This window comes from Sapajus apella, unplaced genomic scaffold (genome assembly GCF_009761245.1).
Source record: "Sapajus apella isolate SASKATOON/1434 unplaced genomic scaffold, GSC_monkey_1.0 scaffold13, whole genome shotgun sequence".
In the NCBI taxonomy this organism is placed as follows: domain Eukaryota; kingdom Metazoa; phylum Chordata; class Mammalia; order Primates; family Cebidae; genus Sapajus; species Sapajus apella.
In genome coordinates this window covers 21,525,163-21,537,528 of record NW_022436953.1, presented here as the reverse complement: position 1 = coordinate 21,537,528, position 12,366 = coordinate 21,525,163, and the positions used below count along the sequence as shown (strand labels likewise).

Below are 12,366 nucleotides of genomic sequence, written 5' to 3'. Positions count from 1 at the left end.
TAAGCTGAAGTAAGGTTTCCTTTCCACTCCTACAAATATCATGGCTGTTTTAAGGTTTGATGTCTGCATAATGCCCAATTATGCTATACAAGACAGATCACACTACATTAGCCGGGATTATGTTGCCTCTTGATCTTATCAGCTTTGTTTCCTAAATTACAAAAAGATCTAACACAGTACTGGTTAGCAGTTTGGCTTAGACAATCTCTATCGTCATCCATCACTGTCACCAGTTAGCAGGAGGCATTAGGCACAAAGCTGAGACAGGATGCAGAGCTGACACTCTTCCCAGGCAAACACGCGAATTCCGCATTCACACCAGCTCTTCCTAGGCTTGTCCTTGCTTACTGTGGATGCTTCCTTTCTCTTGCTTATTTTTGGAAAAGGAAACAGATACCAGTAAGTTGTTTGCTTGCTGGGTCTTAAATTCTTTGTAACTACAGAAAGGAGAGGGAGTAAATGCATAAGGAACATTAAAAGATATGTATTCCTGAGCTAAAATGATGTTCATAAAGTCAGAGATCTGAGGGAGAAGACGAAGGCTGGGGGGTTGAATCTGACCATTCCTATCTCCCAGGGCTGACCTGGGTCAAACTCCATGCACACGATGGGAATTCTCAGCGGCAAGGTACAGCCAGTCCAGCAACTTGTATTTAGCATTTTCTTCTCCATCATATGTGGGATTACTCCAAATCTGTCCATGTCTGCCTTAAATTCTGGTTGTTTCAAGTAGCACCAGGAGCTAGCCAGGACATCTGGATTCTAACCCATTCTAAGTCAGAGCAGATAGCGTCTATACTGGGCACTTGTTCTAGTTCAGCAGCCTTGATGGGAAGCCTCACATGGAGACACAAAAGAGCACGAGATTTCAAAACACACTCCATTACCCCATTTGTGGTCAAAATCTGATAGGATCAAGTAATAGGAATCCCAGTGGAGATATCTATGTGTCAAGTAGTAAACTTGATAATTGTAAGAATACATTCAATGCTGCAGGAGAGAATACCCAACCAGAAGATTAACATTTCTGTTATATAATTACAAGTTCAAGGAGTTCAGCCTCTTATCACTTTATGGTGAGCATAGAAAGTAGGAGTGATCCTCTTTAATTTGTAATTATTTAACTGCAATGTGAGGTCCGGCGGCCTTATTCTTACCCTTCTGGGCTGGAAGACATTGGTATGCAGAATCCATGCGAGAAGGCGCAATACACTATCAGAAGAAGACATGTTTGATTATTCTTTAAAACCAACTAAGAGAAGTTAATCTCATTGAACTTCTTTTTATTCAACAAAAGAGTTGGATGTTTCCAAGTCTAATGTGACTATAATGTTCATTAAATGGACTTCTTTACACCTTTAAATGGATTAACTGCACATCTTTACAGTCTAATTATTATACATGTCATTCAAAAAAATCACAGATCTAATTCAGGGGATGATAAAGGCCTTTCTTTTGCGACTCTGGAAAAGACATTGCTGTAAATGGATGTGATTTTTATCAGTGCCATTTTTTAAAAAGGGCACATGTTGCTCCAAGGAGGTGGGAGGGAAAGACAGCACTGGATGTGCTGAATTTTTCTGGCCTGGTGATTTTATTTCAGAGATTTAGGATCTGGCCATGCTGGTGCTTGCTCCTTCCGGGCTCGCTGTGCCAGGTACCTTAGAGGTTCCTCCCGCCTAAGCCTGCCCTGCTAATGACTTCAATCTGTCCAAGACAGCTCTTAGATAAGCGATAAATTATGGACAGCCCCCCTTCAGTCCTAGGCCTTTGGGGATCCTCTGAGTTCTTTTACCCAGACCTTTCTTGAAAATGAAAGACACTCTCTCACCATGCTCCCAGAACATACCAATTCTGTTTTTTACAAATACATTTGCCATTATCTCTCTTTGGCCTTCTCTCTCTCTCTTTCTGCTGGGGGAGCACTAAATTTGGCATGCAGTGGCAGTTCACTGGTGTCCTGAAGATTTCAGAAGCCTTGCTTGGTTCAGGCATGTACAGATGCCCTAGAAGCTATTGAGAGATGTAAAGACATTTCTCTCTTAGGAGAAAGGAATTTTTGAGGGGAGGACCCCAGAAGTCCCCTAAGTAATAATTCAGGCTTTTTCCATTGGAAACTGAAGAAGGCATAGATTTATCTTCATTCATTCATTTCACCGATATTTATTGAGAAGTTATTATAGGTCACATACCACGTGTAGTCAACCAGATGCAGCTCAAAGTTGAGCAGACACAATTCCTACATTCAGGGAGCATTCAGTCTAAGAGACATTAACATAAAACTGTGTAAATTGAAGGAGGCTCTAAGTTTTCCATTGAGGAGGGGCTGAGAGTTGACAGTCTAGTGAGAAGGCGAGTTTAGAGCTTGGAGGCTGTCCTTGCTTGGCAAACTTAAACTATTCTTCCTGATGTTGAAACTACAGGAGGTTACTTTGGAGAGGTGAATGGGGACCTGAGAGAGGAAATGAAACACTCAGCCCCTCTCTGGACACTCCATTGGAGCCAGTCAATGGTCTCCACAATCCCAGTCCTGGCTCCCCCAAGCGAGAGGCTAGACCACAGGCAGGGACATGAGATGCGTCTGTCTTTGGAGTGCCCTCGTGGTGTCATGGAAGGAGTGCACATGGGGCCAGGCAATGCTATATGGAAATGCTAGCACTGCCACTTCCTAGAAATGTGGCCAACAGCAAGTTACTCAACCTCTTTAGCCTCAGTTTCTTCTTCTATAGATGGGGATAATTATATCCATCTTTCCATGTTCTTATGGGAACTTAGGAACACAAATATATAAAGGGACTGGCACAATGCCTATCAAATAGTAGGTGTTCAATCAGTTCTAGGCCCCTTGTCCTTCCCTATCAGTTTCCCTTTCATTGCTGCCTCCCCTCCCCTCCCCACCGTGCCATTCTTAATCCTCAGGAATGTCCAATGAACTCGGACTAAGGTCTTAGTTCATAAACAAAGTGTAACAGCTCAAAGCTTACCTGTACTAGGGGTCTTTGCCTTTTCAAGGCAAATCCTAAAGCACTGAAAATCCCAAGGAGCAGTGCGGTGATGGCCAGTAGGGTCAGTATTTGGCACAAGCGGACATTCTCTTGGCGTGGGCAGCCACAGAACCACATGACTGTAGACTCTCTCAGCCAGAAGCCCCCCTTTCAGGCTCCATGGTCTCACTCTCATCCCGGCACCTGAAACTCCATCTCGAGCCTGCCTAGCATCTGCACTTCCAGCTCCAGATGATGAGCCAGGCCCAGGTGGCTGGGGGTTAGCATGTGCTGTCCCGTCTTCGCCAGCCTTCTGGTTTCCTTCATTCCTGGCATTCCCCAGGGCATGGCAGAAATGGGCAAGGTTACTTTCAGAGATGCCTGTCTTGAGGCAGAAAACTCTTTCATAAATCATTTAAGGTCCATGTTGTACTAACATCAATTATCAGAATTAATTGCTCCTTAAAATGTAAAGAATTGTGCTACAAAGAGTCAACATTAGCTTGGGAACTGTAAGTCTCTTCCTCAAGTCTTCTGAAGGCGCGCAAGTCAGGTACCGGGGTAAAGCAAACAGCAGCTCTTTGTGTGCGAGGTGCTGTGTCCCCATTTCCAAACTAATAAATACTGAATGAGTAAATAATTTTGTTTTCTCTGTGTTATAAAGATTCAGTCGTATTTGGCCAAGTAACTTCAGGGAATATCATTAAATACTTTTCAAATAGTGCTTTCTTTAAGCCATATTCTGCTCCTAGAAAATGTCTACAGACCCACTTAGAAAGCGGAGGTGGAAGGAGGCCTGCATGGGGTGTGGGCTGAGCTATAAAAGGCTCCTCAAGATTGAGACTTGGCACTCTAAAGAGAGAAACTAACAGTTCATTCATTCACTCACCCACTTACTCATTTGTTTTCTTATTAATTCCAAACGGGCTAGGGAGTCTGTGGTGTACGATGGAATATTAAATTAAAAGGAATTAAAATCTTACCCAAACAAATAAATTTTGTAAATAACAAAAAGCCAGAAAAATTTAGTTATAAAGATCTGACTTCAGAATATTTAAGAACACAATATTAATATTTCATTATCTCTGTATGCTGTATACACATAGATACAATATTGATAACAAAATTTGTTAATTATATACAAATAATATGCATGTTACATATGAGATGATGTTAATTCCAAAGGTATTAGCCGTTAATATCCTATAGGAAGACATACATTATTACTTCAAGATTTTTCTCTACCAACACACTCTATGATGATCCTATTTCCATCATAGAGTTATTTGATCTAGGAGATAAAAAGAGAAGAAACTCACTATTTTTTACATTAATTTAATCCTAGGTTTATCAGGTAATAGACAACAAGCCTGTGTCTTGTTTGATTTGCACATATTCAGAGGCCTGACGCCAGCTTCAATGCTTGGGAGGGAAAGAATCTTTGTTCAGGAAGTTACTTATTGGACAATTAACATGTGGAAACTATACCAAACAGAATGTGAAAATGGTAAGTTCACGTTGAATTTCCAAAGGGTCTGGAGGCTCATTCTTCTTGTAGCAAGACCGTGACAACTTTTGCTGATGGAATAAATGGGGTCATTATATTTCACTCTCCAAGTAATTGTCAGAAATGAAGCTTTGTGAATTCTTCCCTAATGGGGCCTCCATCACCCTTCAGTCTTTCGTGTTTAATGGCATTTTGTTTCTGAAAACCTGGGCCTGAGTTTAGCTCTTCCAAATGTTAGGGTCTGTGTCCTGACTCCTCCCTATCTTGCTATGATGAATAGATACATCAGCTGGTTTTCCATCCTCCAACATGTGATTTTATGTGTCCAAAGTGCCTGTGGCAGGTATGTAATGCTATAGTGAAACCAGGTGTTCCACCTTAATTGTTGGCTCATTGGTGGATTTGATGGCTGACACATCCATGGGGAGCAAGGGCTGGACAGTAATTTACTTACCACAGCCTCCCCTGGCTGCCTGCTGAGACCCAGGGCTGAAGCGTGGCTCTGTGCAGGCCATGGTCAGGGACCTGGGGCTTCCAAGACCTTGCTTAGGCCTAAGACAGAATGCCAGTTTCATATCTTTTCTGCCGGCAGTCTGGCTGAATGTGCTCGAGACTTTGGCTCTGAGGCCAAACAGAGAATGCAACTTGGCTCTAAGGTTGTTTGTGTGCCTCATAGGCTCTCGAATGCCCAGCTGTCTCCTGGACGTCTGGTCGATTATTCAAGATGTTTTTTCTACTAAGGTTTTCAACCACTGGCATCATAGATTTGCTTGACCTGTGATATAGGAAGAGTTAAACAACCTCACTGTACTTTATTCTTAGTCTGTCCTAGTATCATTAGGTAATAGACAACATGCTTTTATTTGTACATATTCAGAAAACTGGCACCAGTTTTGGATGATAGGGAGGAAATAGGGTCTTTGTTCAGGCACTTACTCATTAGATAATTAATATGTGGAAACCATACCAAACAGTATGTGATAATAATAAGTTCACATTGAATTTCCAAAGGGCAGAGGCCTACTTGTTGGTTTTCTGACAGATCGAGAAGTTGTGTTGTTTGGTTCGGTGATATTTTTAAATGGCAGACATTCTTCCAGAGCACTGGGTGATCCTCCAGAGTGGCTGAAGCTTGGCAACTGTCAAAGATCCACTAAAGATCTCTTTCTGTGGGCAAAAAAGTGTAGACAGAGTACCAACCAGGTCCACAAGGAAGTGGCTTGATAAAGGATTTTCCTTAGGTTGTGCCTTCTGTAGAGCTCTTATCTAAAACAAGTGGAGGAAAGCCTTGAGTGTGTTTCTCATCTGAGTAACGATGTGGAAGTGCTTCTCAGGGCTTGGGAATGAAGGTGGGAAATAATATTGAGTCCAAGTCCATGCAATCACAGTACCTGGGCCATCTGAACACTTTCCTCACCTAGGGAATTACCATCCTAAACATCTGTATGGATTGAGGCTATAGTATTTCTGGGAAATATAATTTCACACAATTTAGGACTTCTCACAATTTACTTTCTGAAAGGTTCAGATTTGCATTAGTGTTGCAAATTGTAATCCATAATTAAAAGTGGTTGCTACCAATACAGGAAGAATTTCCCATTACTCGTATACCAACAAAATACTTTCTACACCAAGCTGGACCCAGTGAAAGTGCATGCCAAATTGGCATCTAAACATAGTTGAGTCTTGAATTCTCTTGCAAGTGATGGTTCTTTGGAAACATCTCCAAACCTCCCTTCCCTTCCTAGAGCTTGACAAGACACAGGCACATCGGCACCTGAGCGGCTGACCTGAACTGAGCCCTCCCATCTTCATTTAACAGGTTGTGTGATTCTGACCACAGCCCCTAAACTGACACCTGTTGAAATAATATTGGAACCACATTTGTAACTAATTGCAACCAAGATGTCAACTCAATTAATCTGACAATAGAAATACCCGGGAGAAGCTGCTCATGCCCAAGCTGGTGTTCCCAGTCAAGTCCGGGCTTGTTGTCTATTACCTGGCAAGACTAGGACCAAATTAACCCTAAATATAAGGTAATTTAATTAACCTCTCCTATCCCAATAGGCAGGTTCCAGCACCCTGGGTGCCCCAGGCCTTCTAAAGCAGAGGACTGCTGCACCCCTAGATCGGGCTTTTATTACTTTACGTGAGTGATTTGCAACAAAATATCTCCATGAAACTCCTTTGGCCACTTAAGCAAAATTTTAAAATCACCCTTAAAGACATGGCAATAAATTACATAAAATTCCCTCATAGCAAAATATAACTTGTAAGAGTCAATATCCTTCAAGGAATACATGTGCTTCTTGGACAGAGGGGAGAGAGAGAGAGGGTTGCGCAGAGTCAGGGGTGAGCAGAAAGGAGAGAGAATCTGATTTAAAAGGAACAACAACATCAAGAGGACAGTCTGAAAGGCCCCAAAAATAAAGAAGTCACAATAAATGTAAGAAAAAATACACTTTGTGGAACTGTCTCATTATAAAGACATTTCTTAAGCTGATATTTTGAAGGGACACAAAGGCGCCTTTTATTTCTAAATTTCAACAACTCTGGCCCTTTAGTCTCTCATCCTCAGTGAACTGAACATCAACCCATCTAATTATTCTTCCCATTTCCTCCGTTTCCAAGATGAAACCAACACAAAGAACATAAAGCCACAGGTTGTAATCTTTATGATTGCAAACTGAACTATTCAGTCTGCAAAGGTGAAGCAGACGAGTGGAAAAGGCTGGTGGGGAAATGAGACAGCTTATGGCTGTAAATGTTAGCAAGCAGAGTCCTTAACTTATAAATAGATTGCCCCTGGAGGTCCTGGGGAGAACGTAGGCTTTCCTTTTCACAGTCAGGTTTGGGGAGTGGGAGAACTTGCTGAGACCTTGTCCGCGTTCTCCCCTGGGCCTCCTGGTGATGAGAGACGGCACGGGCTGAAGGCTGGCTGGGGCTTGGTTTGTGTGGTTGTGGGACAGAATTTTTCTCCATATGAGGCCAATTAGATTAGACATCAAAATGATAAGGAGGTTGCAGCACATTTTCAAGTGTAGATGAAATAAGTACCTAGGTCAGGAAATACTAGGTCAATAAAAGCCTGCAGACATCATTAAAAGGCAGATCAGCGGGATGGACCAACACCATGAAATGTTTTAATTTGCAGAAGGAAATTAAAACTTTGGGAGAAGCCCGTGGCCAATGGAAGCGCCCACCCTGGGTTCTCTGCTTGGTGACCTTGGATGATCTTGGGTGTTCTGGGTGCCAATTTCCTTGTCTCTTTCATGAGGGCATTGGAGTGCATGACCTAAATTTATCACAATTCCATTTAGTACTTGATAACTCAGCACTGAAGACACCTTAAGCAGCTGCTTCGCAGCCACGACTGCACATTAGAATTACCTAGGGACCTTTTATATTCCCCAATGCCTAGGTTGCGTCTGGACCAATCCAGTCAAGATCCCTGAGGGTGATCCCAATATTGCCAAGATTGAGGACCACCGAGCTCTTGTTCTCCCTAATAAATAGGAATCAGGGCCACCTAAACATTTCCCTGTCATCCTTGAGAAGATGGGAAGGGATCAAAGGTGTTGCTCAATCTCACACTCCATTTCCTGGCAAACAGCTCAGGACGCATTTAAATCAGTGATGGGTAACAAGTAGAGACAACAACATCACAAGGTCCTGCAGCTGCCCCCACCCCTCCCTGCTTGCTGGTGGACAGACCAGGAGAAAGCTGCGTGGGGCCCTCCCAAGCTGCTGTGTAAGGCATGGGTCATTGTGGAGCACCTACAGCTGACTGCTTCTTTGGTGCTCCCAGCCTGCACTGAGGAACAAGCAGTGCTACCAACCATGTGCCCTCTGCAAAGCAACTATCATAGTGTACATTGGCTCTGGAGCTCTCTCCAGGGGAATAGGGATAGGGGAGAAAACTGAGACCCATAAAAAAATAGTCAGTGTGAAAAGTGGAGGAGCTCTTCTAGAAAACTGCAGTGGGTTGAAGAGTGTCCTCCCCCAAATTCATGTTTTTCCCAAAATCTCAGAATGTGATCTTATTTGGAAATAGTGTCATTGCAGAGGTAATTAGTTAAAGTCAACTCATACTGGAGTTGGGTGGGTCTTTTTTTTTTTTTTTTTCCAGATGGAGTCTTGCTCTGTTGCCCAGGCTGGAATACAGTAGCATGATCTCGGCTCACCTCTGCCTCCCAGGTTGGAGAAATTCTCCTGCCTCAGCCTTCCAAGTAGCTGGGATTACAGGTGCATGCCACCACATCTGGCTAATTTTTGTATTTTTAGTAGAGATGACGTTTCACAACGTTGGCCAGGCTGGTCTCGAACTCCTGATCTCAAGTGATCTGCCCACCTCAGCCTCCCAAAGTGCTGGGATTACAGGTGTGAGCCACCATGCCCCGCCAAGGGTGGGTCTTATAAGAAGAGTTACACAGACGCACAGGGACAACGCCGTGTGTATTAGTCTGCTAGAGTGACTGCAACAAAACACCACAGACTGGGTGTCATGAGAAACAGAGATACATTTCCTCACCGTTCTGAGGGCTAGAAGTCTCAAATCAAGGTGTTGGCAAGTTTGGTTTCTCCCGAGGCCTCTCTCCTTGGCTTGCAGATGGCTGGCTTCTCACTGTGTCCTCCTATGGTCACTTTCTGTCTGTTGTCTGTGTCCTAATCACTTCCTACAAGGACGCCAGTCATACGGGATTAGGGTTCACCCTAACAACCCCATTATAAGCTAATTACCTCTTTAAAGGCCCTATCTCCAAATGCAGTCACATTCTGAGGTATTAGGGTTTAGGACTTCAACATATGAACTGGGGACTGGGACACAGTCAGCCCACAGCACCATGTGACGATGAAGGCAGAGATTGGAGTGATGTGCCTGCAAGCCAAGCCTGCGCTTGTGATCCTCTGACTCTCTGAAATCTGTCTCTGCAGCTCCAGCAGCTGTCTGGCAGGGACAATCAGACAAGTGCTGGTTCATTCATTCATTCAAGTTACAGGTCGAATGAATGAATGAATAAATTTAAACCGTAAGTGATTTAAACCGGAAAGCAGATCTCACGAGGCAATTTTGCACTCAGCCTTCACTCCTCCAGGTAGCTGCAAATCATGAGAAAATATAAGTGTGTGCACAGTCCAGTGCCTGTCTGACAACCCCGCTCGTAGGAGGACTGGGTTTAAGGAAGATTTGAAAATATAGGAGAAGGGAGAGAAGGAGCCGTGTGAAGCAAGGGGGCCACAGAGTGCAGAGCTGCATGTTAGGTCAGCGAACAGCAGGCAGCCTTTGTCCCTGGTGGGAAGCACTCAGCAAGGGACTAGTGGCAGGGAGCCGCTGAGAGGTGCCTGCCTTTTAAAGGGAAAATGTAATTTGTAAACAATCAACATCGTAACAAGCTATAAGCAATCAGCCCTGACTTCTAGCAGATTTACTGATGCTCGAGTGACTAAAACTCACAATGTTTTTCCCAGCCAACTTTGTTAATTTGTGGCCCGTGTTCATTAGGTCAAGTTCCTGGGGTTGGTTTCCCTCTCCGCTGCTTCCAACGTAATGACGCCAAGCTAGGGACCCAATCACTTCTCCATCCAGAACGGGTGCGGGCCCAGGGCAGCCCAACCCTGCCTTTCTCCCTTCTTCACCGTGTTACAGGCTGGCCTCATAACTAATAGGATAGGATATGTTTGTTTTGTTTGAAAATTCTAGCGTTTCAAAAATCACCCATCATTTATCACTCATCTGAGATGAGCAATTGTGGGTCGATGCTGCCTGGATGCTTTTCCTCCAAACCCCTCCTCTCTTTACCTCCTCCCACCTCCCACCCCTCTGGGGAAATCAAGAAAAACAAGATTCTACTTGTCCAGGCCCTCCGAGACTCCCGGGAATTGCTGGAATCGTCACAATAAGTGGCAGTAGTAGAACCATATACAGGATTGTAAATACAAACTGCTCTATGGAGTGGCAAAAAATAATGAAGTAATTAGGTGAACTATTATCAGCACCTGTGACTGATGGGTACAAGCACGTTTCTGGCTTTAGTATATTGTTATTTGTCAGGAACAATGCGAAGATTCTGAAGTTGCCTAACTTACTGTCCTACGTCCAGCTTCCCTCTCCCGAGAGCCCCAGTCACCCCAGGTGGGTCGATGCCCAAGTCCAGCCTGCGGAAATGCGCACTGGGGAAATGAGAGTCCTGCTTTGCAATCCATTATGGGTAATACCATTTTAATTAGCAATTTATGTGAGCCTAAGAGGTGCTACTTCATGTGCTATTTCTAGATTAACCATGGGGCCCACGGACAGGCAGACCAAGCCATGAGCCCACGTCGATGTGAGACAATTGAGGAGATGGGGACTTGCAAAATAACTCAGAGTTGATTCTCAATACAAATGGCCATTCAGACGCTCAGCCTGCATTCTTGTACAGCAGACGGCCCTGTCTTCTCCTTGAGATTTCTGAAGTGCCCACTTGCCAGAAATCATGGTAATTTGATGACGATAATAATAGTTAGCACACATTGCATCACTGTGCACCAGGCCCTGCTTGAAACACGGCATTTGTACTTCCTCATTCATTCCTCACAACAACCCAGTGAGATAGATACTGTCATCATCCCCAGTCAACAGATGGGGAAACCGAGGCACCAAAGTTAAGTGACTGGTCCTACGTCATGGAGCCAGGTTTCCAACCCAGGCAATTTGGTGTCAAACTGTACCTCTTCATCTTCTGTTCACTGCCCCTGCTTGGTGGGTGCCCTCCAGAGCTGCGGAGGGCATGTTGACAGCGTAGCTGGAACAGGCTGAGCACCAAGGAGGGAAGTGAAGAGGTAGAAAAAGCGTTGTGCTAAAAAACAAGGCCAGAAGGCAGCCTCTCAAGGCTTACCCTTGGACTTGGGAGGATCCAACACTTTCCTGGAGCAGGGACAGGCAGGGACCCAGGGACAACGGTTCTGTATACAGAGGTACAGATCACAGGTCCCATCATTCTCTAGAGAAATGCATGACATGGACAGGGTAACTCCATGTGCTGACACACACACACACACACACACACACACACACACACACACACACAAGCTTCTTCTAAGCTTCCTTCCATCTAAAACCTCCCCCGGCCCACACACATCGGCTGGTTCCTGAAGGATTTGGTTTTTAAACCAAAAGAGTTGGTTGCATTGCTAGCCAGGTGATTATGTTTTGCAAGTTATGCTTCCTCCAGCAGCCTGAGTTTTTACTTCCACCATCCAGTCAATATTTCCAACTTTGCTGGATGACGGAAGACAAGTTACCCACCCCCTGGGACCTTGAGTTTCTCATCTGTAAAATGGAAGTAATGGCCCCACCTGTGAGGATTAAATGAGTTAATAAATGTTAACTGCTAATTATTATTATTTTAAACAAAGGAGGAGTATCTGAGAAGCTAAGGATGCTTAAGCTTTAGGGCCCTGTCTTGCAAGTTCCCTCCCTCAAGGCTCTGTATTCCGTATCAATAATTTTGTCTTTTTTTTTGAAAAGAAGTCTCGCTCTGTAATCAGGCTGGAGTGCAGTGGTGCGATCTCGGCTCACTGCAACCTCTACCTCCCAGGTTCAAACGATTCTCCTGCCTCAGCCTCCCAAGTAGCTGGGACTACAGGTGCATGCCACTATTCCCAGCTAATTTTTAAATTTTTAGTAGAGACGAGGTTTCACCAGTTGGCCAGGATGGTCTCCATATCTTGACCTTGTGATCCACCCGCCTCGTCCTTCAAAAGTGCTGGGATTATAGGTGTAGCCACTGCGTCCGGCCCCGTCTTCTTTTTCTTAAAGAGAGCACTGTTCCCCCCTACCCCCGTGCCCACCACCCCTAGGATTGTATAAGCTTCAGGCTCCTCAAACCT

General features: G+C 44.4%; 1 long non-coding RNA gene across 3 annotated transcripts; it reads right to left on the bottom strand.

Annotated features, from left to right (window-relative positions):
• Positions 1 to 2,147: 2,147 nt before the first annotated feature.
• LOC116554005 lies at positions 2,148 to 12,022 on the bottom strand. Of its 3 annotated transcripts, none has more exons than XR_004270004.1 (3): positions 11,373 to 12,022; positions 9,026 to 9,170; positions 2,148 to 7,551 (listed from the first exon to the last, which is right to left on the bottom strand). It is a non-coding gene; the product is annotated as an uncharacterized LOC116554005 (long non-coding RNA). The 3 variants fall into 3 exon arrangements; XR_004270005.1 differs by lacking the exon at positions 11,373 to 12,022 and having other exon boundaries at positions 2,148 to 5,266; positions 5,516 to 7,551; positions 9,026 to 10,250; XR_004270003.1 differs by lacking the exon at positions 11,373 to 12,022 and having other exon boundaries at positions 9,026 to 10,250.
• Between the last annotated feature and the right edge of the window lie 344 nt (positions 12,023 to 12,366).